At 39.4% G+C, this 21,909-nt stretch overlaps 1 long non-coding RNA gene across 1 annotated transcript in view; it reads left to right on the forward strand.

Annotated features, from left to right (window-relative positions):
* Positions 1-21,909, forward strand: part of LOC125642923 (uncharacterized) — a 214,721-nt gene that overhangs the window by 175,051 nt on the left and 17,761 nt on the right. The window contains exon 2 of the long non-coding RNA XR_007358529.2: positions 5,641-5,722. This is a non-coding gene — a long non-coding RNA (uncharacterized LOC125642923). The remainder of the gene's footprint in view (positions 1-5,640; positions 5,723-21,909) is intronic.

Raw genomic sequence — 21,909 nt, forward strand, 5'->3', positions numbered from 1 at the left:
TTCCTGGTAACCAAGCAAAACTGTCCCCATAAATTTGCACTTTCACTAGCTCTTGCATGCAAACTCTCTGTTGGCTTGTGCAAATGGGTACTTTGGTATGCAGTTATCTAAGATGTGCACACATCTATGCATGCATATATAAATGTTGTATATAGAAATAGGTGTAAATCCCAAATTTATGGGAGCATTTTCTGGGGACCTTTTCTATGTAAGTTCTGTAAAGTAAAATATAACAAAATTAAACAAATAAATAAAAGTTAAACCATTGTTTATGAAGTGAGCTTGATGATAGTATAAAACAGATTTGCTGGATCATACAATGTTAAATATTTCTGTTTATTTATTTTAAATTTCAAGTGTATATGCCACATCCACAAAAGAATGGCATTATATATTAGGCTTGCAAAAATGTGGGAAAATAAGATTACATCTAAATAATGAATATTTAATGACTGTTATCTAGTTTGCTGTTCACTCAGAGCTGGATTCTGATATCCATACTCATGTGGCTTTGTACCTTACGCAGCAGGTAGGCCCAATGATTTCAATTTATGTAAAGAATAAGGTTCTACTCAGTGTGAGCAAGGATGGCACAAACTGTCCCTATCCTGTCATCCACTCCACAAGCATAGTTGTGTTCATGAGAGAACTTCCATTCAAAAAATTTGGGTTTGGGTTTATCATTTTATATTGTGTTGCAATAATATTGGGCTCATGTATGATAACCAAGCAATAGTTGATTAAAATACAGTGACATATTTTCCAGTTACTACACTTTTTTCACAATCAGTTCTGTTTCCATTACATGTACAGTATCAAGTAAAAGAAAAGATTTAAAAATACATTTCAGGAAATGAAAGGTAAAGTTATCGTTACAGAAACATTATCCCTAAAATTACCATTTGAATGATAAGCAATTCTGGGCATAATTATAGTGCACACTCTGCATTCAATGCATTCTGATATATGGATAATTACTCCTGGTAATATGCGTTAGTTAGATTTTATAACCACAATAACAATTTATTGCAAAATTAATTCCTTGGCACAATTTAACATTTATTGATGTGAAGTCAAAGTGAATTGATTTTATTGCAGACCACTTGTGATACACTTTCCCTATGCTCATGCCCTAATTGGTTATTACAGGTCATTTTGGTATTTAGTTTTAAAAATAAATTAATTTGATTCCAAGGTTCATTTAGTAAAAATGGCAAGATATTTACAGCTTATGTGGTTTTCTTTAAATAAAAAATGGTAACATAATGCAATCATCTTTGGTTATAAAGTGATGGATGAATTGGAAACATTTTTGAATCAGGTCAATGGTAGTGATGATTAGTGCATTGTTAATCAAGTTGCTGAGATTGCTATCAAAAGCTTTATCTCTTTCACTCAGACTGGTGAGAGGATCATGAATATTAAAGAGATTCAAATGGATCTGCACTCATGGAATATGGAGCACTACAAATGAAAAGGCTAAATGAACCCAGACTGTGACTTTATGTTCTGATATATCTTTTAACTAAAGAGCAATACCTAATCAATTTCTATGCTTATATTAGACAATATATGTCAAAAGCACACCGAGATAAAGTTTCTTCATATACTATATGTATCTTATGTGTACCATATGTATCTTATGGATTAGGTATTTATTTACAGCCCTATCAACATAATAAAAAATAGCTATGAGAAATGGCTTCTTCAGTAGGTACTGTAGGCCAGATTTTTATCTCAGTCATACCAGGACAAATGCAAAGTAATTTCCTTGAAATCAAGGGCTTCTTCTCAGTGAAATTACTGTGATTTTACACCCCTTTAACTGAGACCAGAACCTGGCCCAGTATGTATGCGTGTGCCAGCTATACATTATAGAGGTGATATAATAAATGATGTATATAACCCTACAAATGAAACAATACACCTGTATGTTACGTCTATCTATCAATTTGACAGCTGAAGTCCTGGTCCTGCAAACATTTATGCACGTGCTTAACTTTACAATTCTGAGTAAATCCATTGAGGCTCAGTGTGATTACTCAGGGGCATAAAGCTAAGCATATTTGAGTTAGTAGATTCAGGGCCTTCACCAGCAACAACTTTGAACAATAAGATAAAAAGAGTGGAATCTTCAAACAAACTGAATCAAAATCAATCTGATGTTTACATCTGTTTAACAATTAAAATGTTACTCTGTCACACGCTGTCTTGGTTGTGCTGCCTTGGCAGTGCTAAGAGTTCAAACTTATTTTTTCTCTAACGTCAGCCAATCTGATTCTGAATACACATGAGGCTTGTTGAGTAAGAAAGTGAAGGGAATCATATTTTTAGCCAGGCATGGGACCTTGTTCCCCTCACTGCTCTGTCATTGCTTACAATAATGCTTCTAGTTCTTGGACAATCTGGGTAACATTTTCAAAGCACCTAAATAATGTAGGCACCCAAGTCATATTTTCAAAAGTGACTAAGGCACTTTAGGGGCTAAGTCACTTCACTTGAGTGTTTTTGAAAATGTTGCTTACTTTGTGCAGCTGTAACCCACGGGCAGGTGTGTGTTACTAGTCTCCCTCTGTGACTATCTACAGAGAATATGAGTTTTTAAAGCCCCCAGCTACAGAGCTTTTGTTCAAGTTGTGTCAGCTCATGCTTTTAGCTTTGTAAGTCTCTGGTTTAATCCCCAGTGTGTTGGCTAAATTGGTGGCTGTACCGTTAGTGGTGGCTCATATGGGAGGGTAACAGTGTGTTAAAATGTGTGGTTGCGGACTTGCGTATTGTCTCTGTGTCTATATATGACAAAATTGTATAGTATTAAACTAATGGGGTTAAATTTTGTGATCCTAAGAAACAGTATAATGATCCATAGCCTCCTTTATATACAATCATGGTTGTCCTCATATGGCATCAGAAATAAAACATATGGCATAGGAAACATAAGAAACAAAACTAGAGCCTTTAACTTCTAAAACAGAGGCTTCTACCTGATGAGGGACAAAAAATGAAGTAATAAATTTAAAGAAACCAGTGCTGCAAATATGCACACGCTGGGGCTGTACATTACATAAGGTTGAGACTGACAAACTCATTTGCCCTTGTGGTTAAATTACAGTGATACCTAATCCTGCCAATTGAAAAATATTATTCTAGCCTCCCCTAAACTCTGAAACATGCCAATAACAATCTCTCTGCCTGCCAAGGTATTTCTGCCACACTTATCACAGTACTCTCTGAGCACATTCCAGATTCTAAAAGTAAACACATTAAAGATTCCTGTAGCTTTCTCATCACCCCTCCGTTAGCAAATTTTGTGGTTTTTCTCTTTTTTCCTAAGGGACGGCAATAGTAAGGACTTGGGGTTTGCATTCTGATCTGAAAGCATTGGGATTCTTGGCAGTGCTAATTTCTTTGGGGAGTGAGTTCAGTAGATTCTGGCTAGCCGCCAAGGAGGCTCTATCTCCTGTGCATATGAGTCACACTCTTGAGCTGGAGTCTGGAGGCCCCAGTGGAATGTAGCTGTCATTGGAGATCATGATCTTGAAAAATGATTTGGTCCCTCAAGTAGTTTGGGCCAATCTGATGGATGGCTTTGAAGATGAGGACTTAAACCTTGAACATAGCTTTGTATTCAGTGTGGAACCAGTGCAGAGATCAGAGCTCTGGAGTGCTCTTGGTGGTCTGTACTACTGAGTGAGTGGGCTACTGTGTCTTGGAGTTTTTTCAATAACCACATTATTGGCCTGGCCATAAGCAGATGCAGTAGAGTTGCATTTATGTACACCAGGCTTGACTTTAGCCTAAAGTACCTAAATATTTCTTCCTGCTTAACACATTAAAGTCCCAGACCTGTTAAAGTGCTGAGCATGCTCTGTGAAGAGAAGTACCCTCATCTCCCACTCAGCGCAGTGCAGATTCAGCTGCATGTGTGTGCCAACATGCTCCAAATTTGTGGAAGGAGCAAGATCCAAAGGCAAAAATGTTTTAAAAAGGCTCTACTGTTAGTCGCAGAACAAAAAGAAAGGCAGCAGGTTTCCTGGTCCATTCTCTGCATCTGATGTGTTTTAAAGTGCATGTGTTTGGGAAAACGGAGGTGGGTGGGTGGGTTGATTTTATAAACCAAATTGTTCTCTTTCTTTCTTTCTTTCTTTCTTTCTTTCTTTCTTTCTTTCTTTCTTTCTTTCTTTCTTTCTTTCTTTCTTTCTAAAATGATCCAGTGAATCCTACTTCTAGTGGCAAGACCAGAATTGCTTATATAAATGAGGAATAGAACAAAGAAAATATGGAAATGAAATTAGGGCCTAGATTCTCTACTTTGCCACATTGGATTTATATATGTGTGACCCCATTGCTTTAATGCAATTACACATGGGTGTAACAGAGAGGAGACTCCTGCTTGATTTTTAAAGATTTTGGATCCATCAGGTCAGTGTTTTTGGTTATCAGTTTGGGGCAGTGCTGGAGTCCTAAAAAAAGAAGTGCCAGAATTTTAGGGCAGTGGGAGGCCCTGGGAGGGAGCAGGGTGAGCTGGGAGGAATATAGGGTCTGTGGGGAAGCTGGGGGTGGCCCAAGGGAGCAGAGAGTGATTTCCTGCAGAGCCTGTCCTACCCCTGCCTCCCTCCTGCCTGTGCCTGGATCCTGCTCCACAAAAGGGTGGGCGGTCTGCTGTTTGGGCCCCACTACTTGGTTCCTGGCATTGCCCAGCTCTGGCTCCACCTCTGCCCTGGGCTCCTGGTGGCTCCAGCCACCAGGCTGCCCTATCTGGTCCCAGCTGCAGCGTGTCCGACTCCCTCTGTGCTGACCTGCTGCTAAGTGCCCTTTGCCCAGGCCTAGCTTCATCATCTCTGGCTCTCTTTGCACTGACCTGCTGCTGAGCACCCCTTGCCTGGGACCTGCACCAGCACCTGCCATCTCAGAGGATGCTCTGCAGCTGGGCAGGGAAAGCTGAAGCCGAAGCCCCCTGCCTACCACCCATGGCAAAAAGCCTCAGCTCGCCACCCAGGGCCAAAGCTGAAGCCTGAGGGCTTCAGGCCTGGGTGACGGAGCTCAGGTTACAGGCCCCCCCACTGGGACTGAAGCCCGTGGGCTTTGCCCCCTCACACCGGGGCCAGTGGATCTCAGGCTTTGGGCCCCAGCCCAGGGGCAGCAGGGCTTTGGCGGGCTCAGGCTTCGGTCCCCCTTCCTGAGGCCATGTAGTATTTTTTGTTGTCAGAAGGGGTTGCCTTGAAATGAAGTTTGAGAACCCCTGGTCTATTCAGATCCACAAGACGGTAGGTTTTGAGTTTGTTTCTGTATCACACCAATCTTCATAGCTAATGTATATGCTCTGAACACAAGTGTAAAAAAAAATCCTTTGACTTGATTCTAGAGTAACATTTACATCATCTTATCTTAAAGGTTGATAGAACATCCACTGTTGTGTATCTCACACTTTTGTATGTGTATCACAATTTATTTTTCTGTCATTTTAGATTAGTATAAGTGGATTCTTATTGCTGGTTCCTCTTCATCCCGCTTTATGAGCATGACATCCTTGATCTTAATCCTTATTTTGTCAGTTTTCATCTCTCTTTAGGTGCATAAACATCTTTTCTTTTTCAGACTAATGAATAAGTTCAGTTTGTGGCTCTATCTTATTCTGTCTAGCTCTAATACTCATCAGACATATGGAAAATGCCAATCAAGACTTCCTGGAAAGTCACGTTGCAGATACCAGTGATCCTGTGAGGTAGGTAAAGTATTACTTACAGAAGATATCATTGCTTTTATCGACCTCTCTCTTGATTTTTTCCTAAGAGTGAGTCTTTAGATCAGTCACTTTATAATAGAAGGCTTCTCTACTGAGGAGAGGTCACATGATATTCTTAATAACAGTTATAGTCTGATGCTGATCTCACTTACACCAGTATAGATGAGGAGTAATTCCCAGGAAGTAGTAGAATAAGTGGAATTTCCTGTTCCAATTCTGAGCTGACACAGGCTAAATGCCAAAGAACTTTCTGGAGATCAGTTTTTTTCAGCAACTATTTTCAAGCTCAGTCACTGTCATTCACAACATGGTTTCATTATTAACTCCAACTTCCAGAATAATAAACATCCTGCATTCATTTTGCACCCTAATTCCCACTGAAATCAACAGGCATTTCAGGTCTGAATGGAAGGCCCCTGAACCTCCCAATGACTCCAGTGGGAGTTTGAAGTGTGCTAGGAATGCATGACTGCAACCCCCCTACCCAGTGCGGTTAATGTCTGAACGTTATCTAACGCCATTGCAAAGTCTGCAACGATCAGTTATGAGCCAACAAAATACCGTGATTATGTTTTTATAGATTATTTGCAAAATTTTTCATATTTAATTTAAAATTTAATTGTCTCTTTTTAAACATTTCATACAAAAATGTTTTTGTTATAAAAATATTTTACTGCTTAGGTTCTGTTTCTTTGTTACTTCTCGTGGGCACAGTGCTGCCAGATTCTGAAAACCTGAGTAATGAGTGCCCTACTCTCCTACTGAGTTCAATCGTAGTTAAGGATACACAGCCTCTGGTAGCGGGTGCTCAGCACCTCACAGGATTTGAGCCTATATCTCAACTTTCTTTCTTCTTTTTAATACAAACACTTTCTTTGACAAATTGAGCCTTCTATTTAGCTGCATGGCTTGACCTTTTGTGAGCCTCTAAGGTTCCTTTTTTTCTTCTTGAGCTGTCTGTTAATGATAGCTATTTATTTTTCTTTGCAGCTTTCCTTTGTTTTCTAATCTCTGTTAAATAGAAAAAAAACCACTTTATATATTTTTATTTATTTATTTAATGGATATATCAAAAATCCCACTTTCCAGCTAGTGAAAGAAGTCATATGTCATATTTAGAAAGTAATCAGATGTGGCATTTCATAGTTGGGATATTGGAATATGACAACTTTTTTTTAGAGCTGTGGGAAAATCTCAAATGGACCTCACAGAATTTTCCCCCAGTACTCTATCATTTGTATTGATTGGAGGATGTTTCTACAAGCCGCTTGCAACCAGCTGAAATCTGTGCTAGCACCCAATGGCCTGTTTTACAGTGAGTCTTGCAAGACTGGGGGCTAACTGTATAACAAAGCATTTCTCATAAAGAGCTAAGGTTTTTTCTCCTTGAACCCTCTAGTTCTTAAAGCCTTGAAATCACATTATGATCGTATTGTGGATGATATTGCCCCCTCAGTTATATTGGTACAATAGAATATCTGAGACAGGAATTTTAGAATGACCATCTTTAAATATTTCTCCTTAAAAAGAATCTTTACAAACTAATTTAAAAAAATAAAGCTATAAAACAACATTTTTGTATGGATAGAGAAAAACAACAGGTCATATCCTCAGCTCCCCAAACCCTCCTTCACATGTCCACCATAGGAGAGCTCTGAACAGGTCAGTAATGACTGAACTGCATGACTATGCATATCGTAGTTAAGCAACCAAGAGGTATGCCCATTTCAATCTTAACTACACCTTCGCCCACCTATCAAGCAAACAACAGCAGAGGAAGTGTTGAAGGGAATTTTTATTCTTGGTTACAGGCAAAGAAACTTGGATGAGCTTTTCACTCACTGTCAGCCTTTTATTTCTCTTAAACGGGAAGCTAATCCTATGGACTAACAAGATCTGAACACACTAGTCGTGTAAGCCTGTTTTGCCAGCAACGGCCAATATGCACCTTGGCAAGTGACTCACACTTGCTTCTGCTCCTTCACAGCAGTGCACAATCTCAGAGAATCTGCATTGCCACTGCTAGAGTGTGTTTGGCAAAAATACAAACATCTGCTTATGTAACAGACCTAGCTTCACTAGATCAGGTAACTGTGTATTAGTCCACTGGGAAATTCTAGTCCCTGAGGCAATTCAATGGAACAACCAGTCCTAAGTTAATTGTCCAGTGTTCCCGACCTATCTAGGAGCATTCAGTCCCCATACAAGAATGTCCCTATCCAGCACTTTCCATGAGGGGGAACCTGAAATCTCTGCTTGATCATAAAACAAGGAGACATTCCCATGTCTGATCCAAAACCTCACTCCCTAGTTTCTTAACTTGCACATATACCTTGTCTGAAAAAGGGGAGGACAGGTGCATGTGTTTAAGAGGCATATGTAGAATTGAGATGTTTCTTTATTTGTAACATTGGAGGGTTTTAAAAAGTCTGTTTAATCCATTCAGCCAGAAGCCTTAAGAGTCAAGACTTTAGGGCTGTGTTGATTCTTTGGCCAAGCCTTAAAGCATCATAATTTTTGATATGGCACTGAAACAGAAGATTTTATGTCCAAGAATGCTGACTGCACAAAGTACATAATGAGTCTTTTTGTTGTTGTTTTAACGTTCCATTTTTATTGAGTCTTCCACACATAAGGTGAATGCAAAGAAAAAAATCACATGAAAAGGAAACAAAATCCAGTAAATTGGAAAAAAAAACATTTAATGTACCTTATCCCCATATCACACATACAAGTCTTTTTCCACTGAATGGGGCCAAATTTACCCTGATAATTTATAATCTGATTATTCACAACAATCAAACTAGTTTCATTGCAGCCAGCCAGTCCAGCAGTCGATGAGCCACTAGCCATCCTTGCACTGGTGAAGATGTAGCACATTGTGAAGGCTGTATGGTCAGCTCCTGGGGAAGAAAGAAAGAGTACCTCACATTACTTTTAAGATTAGCAAGAAACCCAGATTCCGTTAGGAGTTATTAGGGTCTTAGTGTGTCTTAGTGCTCTTCTGTGTCTGCGAATGTCAGCCTTGGTTCACAAACGGTCACAAATCTCGGCTGAAGCTGTTCAAACAAAACTCTTTCCATCCTATTGGGATCTTCAGCTGTCATTGTGTGGCCATTCTGCATCGTTTGTTGCCTTCCCAAGTCATTTCGTATCTGAGCAAAGGAGTCGTGATGTCCCATAACCCTTAGTTAAGGTAATTAGGGAACCTCCAAGAAATTATTTATTACTTTTTAATTAATCCATGTTTCAAGAACTGCTCAGTCACTACTTTATTAATAAATTTCCTCTGAAAAGGAAAGCTAGAGAGCTGTCAGTGGCTAGTCACAACATTCAGCTCAGGAGAAGGGATAGAGAAAGTAAATTGGGAGCTTTTTTTCTCCCTGTTTCATCATACAAGAACAAGGGGACATTTGATGAAATGTAAAGGCATCAAATACAAAACTGAGAAAAGGAAATACTTTTTCCACACAATGAGTAATTAGTCAGTGGAACTCACTGCCACATGATGTCACTGAGGCCAAAGATTCAGCAAGAATCAAGGATTTATGGACATTTATGTGGATTACATTTATGTGGATTACAAGAATAGCCAGAGTTGTTATAGTTAATGCTCAAAAAAGGGGTGCAGGGGTGATAGAAGCAATATAAACCCTCATGCTTCAGGGTTTAAGCCAGGCTCTAACTATTAGGTACTAGGATGCTCTTCATGTAAGGCAGATAATCTGAATCTGTCTACTATGGGATTTCTTGCACCTTCCCCCAATATTGCCTTCACCAACTGGAAGGAGTCTAGGTGCATCCCACTGGCAATACATGTGAGCCCACAAAATATCCCCTGGTACTCATCAAGAACAATAACTTGAAACTGAACAGTTTGGGTGTTTGCCTCATTTTGCGGCGACAACAGTGAGGCCTAAAACTCTTTTAAACCAACTGACCTCACCAAAAATAGGTGAGAAAAAGTCACAGTGAACAACTGCTGACTGTCTTCTGCTGCAAACAGTCTGTGTTGACCTAAACACTGCTGCATGACCCTCCACCCAAGAGCAACAATGACTTCAACATATTGTCATCTCTTACAGCTCCTGGGACAGCTTTGTTCTCAAAATTTTACTGTGGTGTTAGTGGAACAATGAAAAAAGGCTGGAGCAAGGCCCAGGATCAGGGTGGAGGGCATTTACAATATATTTGTGAAGCTAGAAATAGTGCTTCATAGCCATCAGGAAACTCATTCATTCATTGCCCAGTTGAAGCAGAAAAAAGGCAAGAGCCAATTTACAAAACAACAGTTAATGCACCTTACTTTGTAGTGGCCATCATGAATCAGGGACTGCCTTAATTTAGTGGACATGGGGCCTGTTGTTTCTATAATCAATATTCCCCTCAGCCCTTCCTTTTATGCCCAAAGGATTCAGGAATGAGATAGTCAGTTAAAGGGATGGTAGATACAACTGTTCATATTGAACCATGAAGGCGTTGCACCTTTGTGGTCACCAATGGCTTGTTATTGCATGTTGGCAGATTTTAGAGGCCAGAATTAGACTGGGATAGTGGTGAGAAATCAGCTATTGCTATGGGGTAATAATATACATCTTTACTCCATTTTTGACCAGTAGATATTGGCAGGTTGCCTGTTGGGAAGATTTACCCGGACAGTGCTGCTGTATTCACCTCCAGTGTCTACAGTGCTGTATAGAATCTATGAGGCCAGCTTGTGCCTGGGTCTGAATAAGCTTTCGTTTGCACAACCCATTTAATTTTTTGGAAAATGTTTAGTCAACATTGTCAGCTCTGAGGGAAAGGGACAGTCTTTTTGTTCTCTGTGTGCACAGCACCTAGCACAATGGGGTCCTTGTCTATGCCGAGGGCTTCTGCCCATTACCACAGTACACATAGTAAATAATAATAAGTGGCAATATTGTTCCTGATCCTGATAAACTTAAAAGCGTTCAGTAAATTCTGAGACCATGTCATGTGGAGATGTTAAGTCCTTTCTGAGATTAGTTTCTTATTTTTTAAGATTTATACCAGTCTTTGTTAACAAGTTAAAGGGGACTAAAGAAGGAGAGTATGTTTTTCAAGAATGCTTGTATTGTCCATCTGTTACATTACAGTTCCAGACTTTATATATCCAATGAATGCAAAGAATTATTGAGTCAGCTACAGAACCAGAGACTAGAGCAATGTTTCTCAAATGCGACCACCATGGCTGCATGCGGCCACCAGGGGCTTTTCTTGCAGCCACAGCCTCCTGGGCAGTGATTTGAGAGGGGGTGGGGGAAAGCTGTGGCCCCTGCCCAGGGACCACCAGCAGTGGATGGTCCCCAGCCCTCTCTGGAGACACACAAGCTAGTGGAGCAGGCAGTCAGTGAGTTCTCCACCTTCCCAGGGATGGTGGGGTTGGGCTTCAGCCACAGGGCTTTGGGCTCTGTCTCCAGGCCTTGTCCCCTGGGTGTGGAGCTTTGGGCTCCATTCCCTGGTAGTGTGGTGGTGGGCTCTGTCCCTAAGCTTCCCCCCCCCATCACCTCTGGACCCCACTGCCTCCCCCAGTGCCCCATCTTCCCTGGCACCCTCTGCCTCTGTACCCACCTCCCCATCCAGGGCCTAATTTGTCCCCGGGCTTACCCAGACTGAGTAAGTCTGCTGTGAAAAGTGATATTAACAAACATACAAATATCACTTTTCACAGCAGACTTACTTATAGCTAGCAAGTCTAGAAAACCAAAACAAAACAATAACCCCCCCCCCCCCCAAACAAAAGAAACAACAAGAAAAAAGACAAGAATGTTCAAAGCACCTTATTTATGTTTCTATTCTGTTTTGGTCCAGTAAAGAATAGAGACAACTGTACTTTATTTTTATTATTGAGTCTGCAAAAAAACCAACAACCCTACATAGATAAATTACAATGATTTGGACACGTATATGTGCATCTTTATTTGTTTTCCCTACAGTTAATTAAGTATTTTAGGAAAAAATTGTCAGAGCGGCCACCAGCAAGAGTTGGTGGCCGCACTCTGAGATCACCAAAAATTTTGTTGTGAGAACCCTTGGACTAGAAGAGATTAGGAGAATGCAACCCTTCAGAGAACCTAATAGCACAATGAGAGTTACTGCACCTCAGATACTTGACAAGGTAAGGGTGATGGCCATATGCAGACTATGTGATGAGTGAAGTGAATGTAAATTATGCTCTTTAAAAAAGTGCTGCAATTCTCTGCTTTCTGTTTTACATCTCCTGTTTTAAAGCTAAGGAGATATGTTGGGGGGTGGGCAGAAAATTAGCTTCCATAGGTCAATTTACTTTGGGAGGTAACAGGGAGTTAGGGTTGTGCTGTGCTGGGGTATCTCTCATTCTCCAGGTCTCTGCTAAAGCCAGAATTCTGTTTAACTGACAGTGTCTGCATCTAATGATTCTTCTCTGGTACCTCCTACAATGAGGGACCAGACTGTGAGTCAGGTGCTCTTCTATTTTGATAGAACTTTTACAACAATCAAAGGAATTAATAGAAATCTCTTCAATGGTTTTAAAATACATTTCATATGTTGTTGTGGCTGTTTCTTGGTGTGAATCTCTTACTATTTTGTGGATCCTCTTAGAGGTCTGTTGCTCATCTTGTACTGGGCATTTTTAATCCCTTCAATTTGTTTGTGCTACTCATACAGTGAAATATTTAGATTATGGAGCTTTGGTTTCTTGTTTCATTTATGTATGATTTAAAAAAATCCAGGAAAAGTTAAACATTTCTGCTGGACAGGGATGAAGGATTATGGGCCTGATCCTGCTTTTTCTGGTGTCAGTAGCAAAATTCCCCGTCTGTGCAATGGCAGCATGATCAGGAACCACCAGACTGTGGGTTTGCAGGGTTGAACAGTCTCAGCTGTTTGCTCAGTAAGTCATTACAGTGGTGACTCATTTAAAAATATTTTGCTTATGTTATTTTGATCCATCTGTTTTCTTCAGGGTTTATTTGTCTGGATGTGCATTTCTGTCTACACAACTACTCTTTTATGCCCTCTAATGGCAGTCTGCTGAAACTCACAATAGAATATTAAATAATTTTATAAAAACAAAGTGATTATGTTAAACTTAAGTGACTTTTTCATTTAGATCTGTATGTGAACGCATGCTTTATAAATTCTTGCTTCATCCTTGTGGAAAGAACATATTTGCAATATATTGCATTGTTTCTGTGGATCTCTTCCCTAGACACTGTTTTTAGTGTGTTTTCTTCTCTCTGCAGTGCTCAAAACATATGTTCTAATGATTTTTTTTCCTGATGACACTTCATGGGCTAGATTCAGACTGGCCTTTACTCCTTTCTCCCTTGCCTTCCTGCATAAGCTGCATAAAGGAAAGGGAGAAGTATTCAGGAGAGCGGAAAATAGCTTTCTCCATTAGGATGGAGAGAAGGCCGAGTGCCAACCCATAGACACACTTGACATTTGGTCAAGAAGATGCTCCTGGGACACTTTGTACCCCATTAAGGGGTGTAGGATCAAGTATGTCCCTCTCCTTACTGGAGGAGTTCAAGGAGGCTTTCTGGTGCTCCCCCAGGGGTGAGGCACTTCCTCACACTGCGTCTTATTCTGGGCTATCCCTAAAAGTCTTGACCTTGCTCCAAGTTCTTCAACAGCAAGATGGATGGTTTCCTCACTCACAGATCACACACTCAATGAATTGTAAAGGGTTTTGTGTATTTTGTCCTCAAGTCACAGGCTTATCTGTCACATCAGAGGGAATGCAGCAGCAGTCTTACTTCTAAAATACAATTTTTATAGATTTTTTTTAGATCAGGAAATTAGGGCAGTGCAATGATATTGAGAGGAAAAATAAAGCAACGTCTCAGACTACTATTGCATATCCAGTTAGCTAGAGTTGTATGTGTCACAGTATGGTCACCGCACTCAAGACCCGCTGGCATGAAACTTGGTATAAACAGAACGTGTGAGAATATTCTAACCCAAAATGTTCATATATCAGTACATACGGAGGACACCAAAACAGTAGATTCCATTCATTTCCTTTCTTTCCATTGCTTTACTAATCATTTTCTCCATTGCTCTCTCGTTACTCCATTTGGCATTTCTCTCTTAGAGGGTCTCATGAAAAGACTCAATGGAGTCCAGGGATTTGGGTTTACAGCCTTCTTCAGAAGCAATTGCTCTGGCTTCTACACAGTCCCAGAAAGCATAGTCTTTGTTCCCTGTGAGAGTAGGATCCAGGGTGGAGATACAATCCCCTCTCACTGGGAGACTCTTGTTGATAAAAAGCAAACACTACTTTCTTTATGCCCAGCCTGGGTTATGGTCAGGAAGCAGCAATTTTTAGTTCCTCGAACGTAGTTAATGTTATTTGTTTATGGCATTAGTTCTGCATAAACAAGCAGTTCACATCAACAGGGTAAAAATACATAGACCACATATCCTCATACATAAATTTACATAGTCATGATAAAACTTCCTGAATACAAATATACATGATAAGAGTCAGTGCACTATCTATAGCCTGGGATAAGCCACTTCCCTTGCTAACAGCACTGCTACAATAATTTTAATCCAACGAATTAAAAACTCATTAAAATATTGAGGACTAGGCCCTCTTGTGTCCACAACTCTGCTGAGGAGGACATGGTGGCAGGGAAAAAAGTGCCCTTAATCCCCAATCCTCATGGTACACTCATCACTTGATGTATGCTAGTGAAGCTCTGGGGCTGCTCTAACTTGTGCCGACCTGTGATGTGCTTCTAGGGGTGATTACCCTGACAAAAAACAATGCATGCTTTCGTTATACCCTGCCAAGTCACCTTCAGCAGGAGCCAGGTGGTGTGGTGTAGAGCCAGTGTAGTCAAGGGAATCCTCAGCTGCCCTTTTAGGCACAAAGGAGCCATAGTGTGAGCTCAGGGCCTAGCTCATATTAATTGGCTCAGTCAGCATGCTTCTGAAAATTACATACCATTACATTCATTTTACAGATGGTCAAAGTCCCAATGTTTGAATCTGAGAATGTTTTTGAGATTATGCTTCCCATATTAATTTTATTTTCTATGGCTTGCTCAGAGGGCTTCAGTGTGTTTTCTTTACTGTCTTTAGCCAGGTTCCCTTTTACTCCTAGTTTGGGAATAGTGGTGGTGGTGATTTTCCATTAAGACAGAGAGATCAAGGTCACTTTTTTCCTCCAGTACTCACACGATGCTTTTCTAAGGCTCCTGATTTTAGGTACTAAAAGCATCTTTCTGATCTTACTCTGGTGCTTTTAACAAGTTTTCTGAAGTATGTGCTCAGCTGAGTAAACAAGTTATCTGTGCTTAACCTTTTCTCTGTTGATCTTCCACCCACTTTTCTTAAACCACTAAGTTTCACTGTCACATTGTCCATTTTTAAATATGGAAATGAGAATGTATAGCAGTCATGTTATGTGTGCTATTTACAAAGAGCAAAACAAAATATTTACTTGAGTCAAGGTAGCTTCCAATTCCAGTTACATCTGTGAACCTACAGTGGTTTTCCCAACATTTTTCATGATTCATTTTTTTTAAGATAGATTTTTTTTGGCTTTATTTAGACAGTCATCAGACAATGTCAAGTTATTCCACCTTCTAATGCAATGCCATCTCTCCTCCCTTCCCTACTATCTGCCTCCTGACTTTACACTGTCTCCTTTGCAAGCTCACTCCCTCTGTCAGTAAAACTGCACATGCACAAATGGATGCCACCTTTTTGAAAATAGGGCCCAAGTCCTCTTATGCACATTGCACATATGCACTATGGTCCTCTTCAAAAGACCACTGAAGTCAATGGAAAGTCTCCCATTTGGTTCAGGGAGCTTTGGATCAGGTCCCTAGGGACATGTTCATTAGGTAAAAAATAAAGCAGTTATCATTCCAACCATGTCCTTCTACAATCCAGTTCCAGCATTGCTGTATGCACCAGGAACATTGCTAAGATTCCAGGGACTTTTGATACCTTGTTATTGGATGCTGGCAGTACAGAAGGTACTGTGAACATTTAAACACATTCTGTGAGAATGTGAGATCCATTTCCACTCTTACTACCTGTCCCCTCACTTTTTGATGAAGATTTGCTAAGAAATAAATTCATATTTTGGCATGCAATACGTGGGCATGTCACTGTGACAGAATCAATTTCTATTCTTTGGAATAATGAAAACAAGATTTTTATTCAAAACTCTGGATAAGGATGTGAAAAGCAGAATCTGGAGTTCTTTCATAACAGCTTTATTTTAGGAAACAATAAAATCAAAGTCTATCTTTTCTTTCAAATTCACTGAGGTTAAAATAGATTAGTATTCACATAGTTCTCACTGAAATCAGAAAGCTAAACACCTTTTCTTTCCAGTAGCAGGGGGAAAATGAAGAAAAAAACAATTTAATTACAGTGGTAGTGTTAGCCCCAGCCTATTTTGGGATGCAAACGTTTCTGTTGAGATGGTCTGGATTCAGACATGTATAACTTTGTGGTAACATTCTTTCTGTACTGTAAAAACAGTAAAAACCTAGCTTGGAAGGGAATTCTTTTTTCTACACCTGGAAATTGGAGAACTGTAAGTAAAAACAAACAAACATAGAGTTGTTTTATTGCAGACTCATTGGTCCAGATGCATTTTATTATTAGATTTCTCTAATAATAGGACTTTATTTTTATTTAGCTATTGACATTTCTATTGGCCTCACCACTGTATCGGCTTGTGTAAATTGGCTTCCCTCCACTGACATCAGTGGACCTATAGTGGTTAACAAGTTGGGAATCTGGTTCTATGAGGACTATGATTTCAGTTTAATAATTTTCATGAAGCTTTAAAAGCAGTTTACAAACACTGATTAGTTAAATCGCACCTCAGCCCTGTATGACATATATGTTTATTATTCCCATTTAATATCAGGGTAAACTCAAGCAGAAGAACATTTAAAGCCCTGATTTTCAGAGGTGCTGAGCACCCCGAGTTTCAACTGACTTCAACTGAAGTTGTCCTCAAAGTCATGTCTTTGAAACCTTGGCCACAATGGTTAGCTAAGAGCCAAGAAGGAACAGAATCTAGGAGTTTAAATTCCTGATCCCTGCTCTCTCCACTAGACAGTCTCCTCTTTAAATTAAAGATTTGTAGTTCATTTTGGAGCAGAAGAAGCAGCTACTCAATAGTTAGAGCCACACTGAAGGGCACTTAAGGATGCAGATAAGTGCTTATGCCTAGATTTTCAAAGGTATTAGGTGCCTACCTAATTGAATCTGGGCCCAAGGGGGATTTTCACCTAAGCTGTGCCAGTGCTTTTAAAAATCCTACTTGATACCTATTTTTAGGTGCCTAAATACCTTTGAAAATTGGGCCCAAATAATTGCCTACATCAGTTTCTTACTTCAAATTAATTGATTGAAAATTAACTTAAGGTTGATTATATGTTTGTAGAGACTGGCCTGGACACTCTCCACACATCTGTGATATTTTGGAGCACACATTTGCACAGTAACCAGATCAACCTTTACAAATGTGCTGAAAATCTTGAGATAGAAGTCTGTAGTGGAGACAAGCACGGAGTTTCCATTATGAATCTAAATTTTACCCTCCCTCAAATCTACACACAATGGATATTGGCCTGGACATTGTAGGTTAGCTCTGTGGCAGAGGTAGAAGCTTTCTAAAAATGTTGAGATAATTTTGACAAAGTTGTTTCATGAATAATGAAGACACCAGAAAAGTGAGAGGTTGTCAACAGAGTTCAACATTTTTTCTAAGACTTGTCACTTTGTAGCAACTCATACCCTCAACAAAATAACTAAAAAGAATCCTAAGAAGCAATGAAATAAGTTGTGGTTCCTGAACAGGTGTAGTTTAGCTATAGTGCAAAGAAATAAAGATTAGGTGATTAGATTATTATTTTAAGAGTTATTAACATTTGAAATATTAACACCTGCATGGGTCATGAGGAATTGATGAGCTAGTTCTTTCTAGTTTACTGGTAGCTACAGAATTAGTGCTGGGAAGCAGAAGGTGCTAGATTGTCTCCTCCTCACATTTACTGATTAGAGAATGAGGAGATGGAGGAGGGGGAGAGGAGAAGAACTGTGGACATACACCACACACATCCCAAGATCCCTGCCCTTCATAGTTCCCCTTCTACACCACACTCCTTTACCCTCATAAGGTTCAAAGCTCTGCAGTCTTTAAAAGGTCCATGGGGGATTAGAGGCATTCCCCTCCAGAGGCATCCTGAGGTTTGCAGGAGTGAAAAGCCTCCAATTAGCTTGAGGAGATTTGTTACTTCCTATGAAGATTTAGGAGGGTCATCAGGGGCCACACCCATTCCCATATGAGATTTAAGTGGCTTGTTGTTCTAAGCTATTTAGGCTTGTCAGAGGTGCAGGAGCCATATTTTGGTTCCTTAGAGGTGGAATAATCTACATATTTGGGGCTGGGAAGATTAATATAGAAGAAGGTAGTGAACAATTGCTAAGGCTGCTCAACATACCTTCCTAAATTCTTATGAGGTTGGGGGTTCTAGAGGCTTCCTAAGGCTGGAAGGGGGATTGGGAGGGCACTGGTAAGTTTCCTGAATCTTGTTGGCTGTCCCTCCTTGCCCCACTTAGGGGGTTGATGCATTTACCCTATGCCTGGGCACTTCCTTAACATCTGTGAGTGGTGGACTTTCCTACTGTGGAGTTGTGCATTAGTTAGGTTCTGCTTCTGCAGGTTGGAGAAAGAAAGGGATGTTGTGTCCTGTCTTTTCTCTCTTTCTTCCTCACCTTCCCCTTCACTTCTCTACTCCATCTGAGGACTATTCTAAAAACCTCAGGATATTCTCAGGAAAAAAACCCCCAAACCGAACTTTATTATGGTGCATTTCAGGTTGAGAGTAAATTAGGAATTCCTTTCAGGGATACTGTAGTTACAATGCCCCCCCCCCTTTTTTTTAAAGGAAAAAGAAATATTCTAAATACCATTTGCAGCTAGTGATGCCTTGAGCACATCAGAAGCTTGACCTACCTTATACATCCATAAAAACAATGTAATCTTATTCGTAACCACAAAAATTGGAACCCTTTACTCTCATAGTCATAGAGTGGTTGTATTTGGCCTTTTATTATTATTCCTTTGCCACAGAGAAACGCTATGGCAAAATGTTTAGTAAATATTAACATTAAATAGATATTATTAAAGACCAAAAAAGTGCATGAAGCGGTCTGATTAAGTCTGGGTGCAGTACTTACAACCAGTTCAGTTTGATTTTTATTGGTTTAAAGGGTTTAGTGCATTCTCACTAGCCATGCTGAATCAGCTTCAGAACAGCTGTGTCCACACTAGCCCTCTTGAAAACTGTCAGTTGCAGTGACTTCTGTGCCTGGCACAGCCCCCTGAAATAGAGCATGCTGGGAGATATCAAAAATCTGTCAGTGCATTGTGGGATAGCAGTGGGATGATTGATTGGACTGTTTCAGCTTGTTGGCCTTCATGCTAGTACCAAACGAGTTTATACTGAAGCAGTTTATATTGAATTGGTTCTTAAACATGCTGAAAGCCCAATCTACTCCAAACAGTTCTTACAACATTTGTAAATTGGTTGAAGTTTTGGGGATGTGAAATGTTTTGCAAACCTTCCTGTAAACCAGTTTCCAGCATGATACATTTATCTGGTGCAGACAAGGCGTAGGAGTCTTCCCCTTCCTATCTCTCAGCTTTCTGTCTGTTGACTCCTGTGATGTGATCATGTCACTAGTTGACCAGTCATGACAGTCTTATAGGCTAGACAAGATTCTGAATGTAAAAAAATAGCAGAGATTTAAAAAACAACAACAAAAAACACCACAACACCACCACTACCTTCCCTGCTTTTTTTTACAACATAAGGAAAAAAGAGCACCATTTTATTTTCTCCCACTTTGCAAGACACTTTTAAATAATGTGACTGGGAAACACAAAATTGCAAATGCCAGGACATGTAAAATAAAGACTGACAACCTGGCCTCTATTTTCATCATATTCCATTGTATCTTTCTATTTTTAAAGGGACTAGAAGTGTTAGATGTCCAGGCATTTCTCATTGTGAGACTTGACATTGTTTATTTTAAACATGTACATTTTATCAGTTGATTCATAAGTGAGAAATCTTATCATTTAAGTACAACATATGTACAAACCTTTGCATTTCTGCTCTTCTTTGAGTATTATATATTTTGAGGGTTTTTTTGTTTGTTTTTACTATTTCTGATTCCTTTCATGGAAAGAGCAGCACTGCAGTACAAACTCTGTGCTTGATGCTGATGTCCTTGAACAGATTCATTTAAACAGGAAGAAATCCATAAGCATAAAAAACAGAATTACTTCATGAGTCATAATGCCACTATGTTGATGTTATTGCATCATTTCTGCTGAAATTGTTTCTCCTAATGCACAAGCTAACCAAGTGCATTTTAGATGAATGCTGTTGCTTGCAACTTTAACCCTTTGCCAATACATGTATTCAGTTAAAGTTATATCAACAGGATTTACACATTGTTAGAAAATGCTATTTCTGTGCATTTTCCTATGCTATAATATTTTATAGTTATTTCATATATTTTTCATCTTTCCCCTAAAATGTGTAAATTGAATGAAAGTATGCACATATGATTAATTAGTAACCATACAACAATCACAAATAACACCTTGAATTTCAAGTAACTCTGCACATTAACGTTCCATAAAAAGTAAAATACTTGCAGAAAGAGTATACTCTGAGTATTTTAAACTACATAATATAACCTAAAAATATGAATATTTAGGTGTTAGTATTAAGCTTCTGCATTATGGCAACAATCCTATTTCCTTTGTGCACCATATATGAAAATTGCAAATAGTTTTGCTGAATATGTTACAACCTTAGTACCGAGAAAAATTTTTGTTATGGAAAGTTTAAATGGGATGAAACTATTTCTGCCACTATAAAATCTACTCTCAGCATTTAATAATGTATTTCTTTTTTTTTCTTAATAAGCATAATTAGATTGGCATTGACATATATTATCACTGAAAATTTGGTGACTTCAGTTCAAGATGAATAAAGGAAAATCTTTAATAAGATATTCCTTTCCTGAACTTTGTGATGAAGGTTTAGAATGATGCATTTAGAATTTTTTGTTGCTGTATGATCTGGTAGATGCATAAATCATACAATTAAGAATTCAGTATTTTGAAGGTGTCCTATGATATGAAAACTGTCCATCTTTTTGAAATATGGAATGCATCATCAAAGCCAGAATCTAATGTACTATCAATTTATGTCCGCTTTCTGCAATAGAAAAGGTCTGAAATCCTCCCTAAAACTAGGAGTCAGCTGAAGATTTGTCTTGGTTTCATGAGCCCAATGCAATTAGGCAGCATGTGAATGTGTGCCATATGCATTTATTGCTTCTCTTAGCATGTGTTACTTTGATGTGTTAGGTTAGAAAGCTAACTCTTTTTGTTGGGCAGCCTTCCTCCTGGGTCTTTATACTGCTTAGCAGTTGAGTCCAGACTTTGAAACACAGCCTAATTTAGAGGTGGATGCTGCAGCTGCTGCTGTCATTTCAGCTGATTTTTTTTTCTTTGATGTCAGCTTAGAATATTGGTTGTTGCATCAGTACAGCAGTCTCCATGATTCGTAGAACAGAAGCCACATAATTCTAAGCCTTTGTCTTTGCCTTGAAATCTAATTTGGGCAGCCAGACTCATTCACAGTTTGTTTAATGCAATGTTGCATTCTCACTTAATGTAGCCTACTTAATCAGGAGGAAGAAGTACATTAAAAGAGAGAGAGAGAGAGAGACAAAAATCTCTTTGAATTATTGCATTGAATGCCTGATGTATGGCTGCTAACATGAGAAGGCAGAACATTTTTTGACCGAAAAGGGCTGCGATGCCTATTCAGTCCTGCCCTCAGCCTTTGAGTTAGAAGTTGTAGCCTACAATATCAGCTTGTCCCTCCACGTAATCATCCTACTTCTTTTTGAAACATTATATTGATCATTCTTCTTGCTGCTCTCAGTTATTCATTTGGTACATTAAGTACAGTGCCTATAAAGAAAGTCCACCTAAATTTCTCTTGTGCTTGGTGCTTCCTTTGCTTTGGTTTCTGCTCTCTCTTTCTAGTGCTTGACACCAGCTCTGTGAACCTAGTATCATTGATCCTTTC

This window comes from Caretta caretta, chromosome 9 (genome assembly GCF_965140235.1).
Source record: "Caretta caretta isolate rCarCar2 chromosome 9, rCarCar1.hap1, whole genome shotgun sequence".
Classification (NCBI taxonomy): domain Eukaryota; kingdom Metazoa; phylum Chordata; order Testudines; family Cheloniidae; genus Caretta; species Caretta caretta.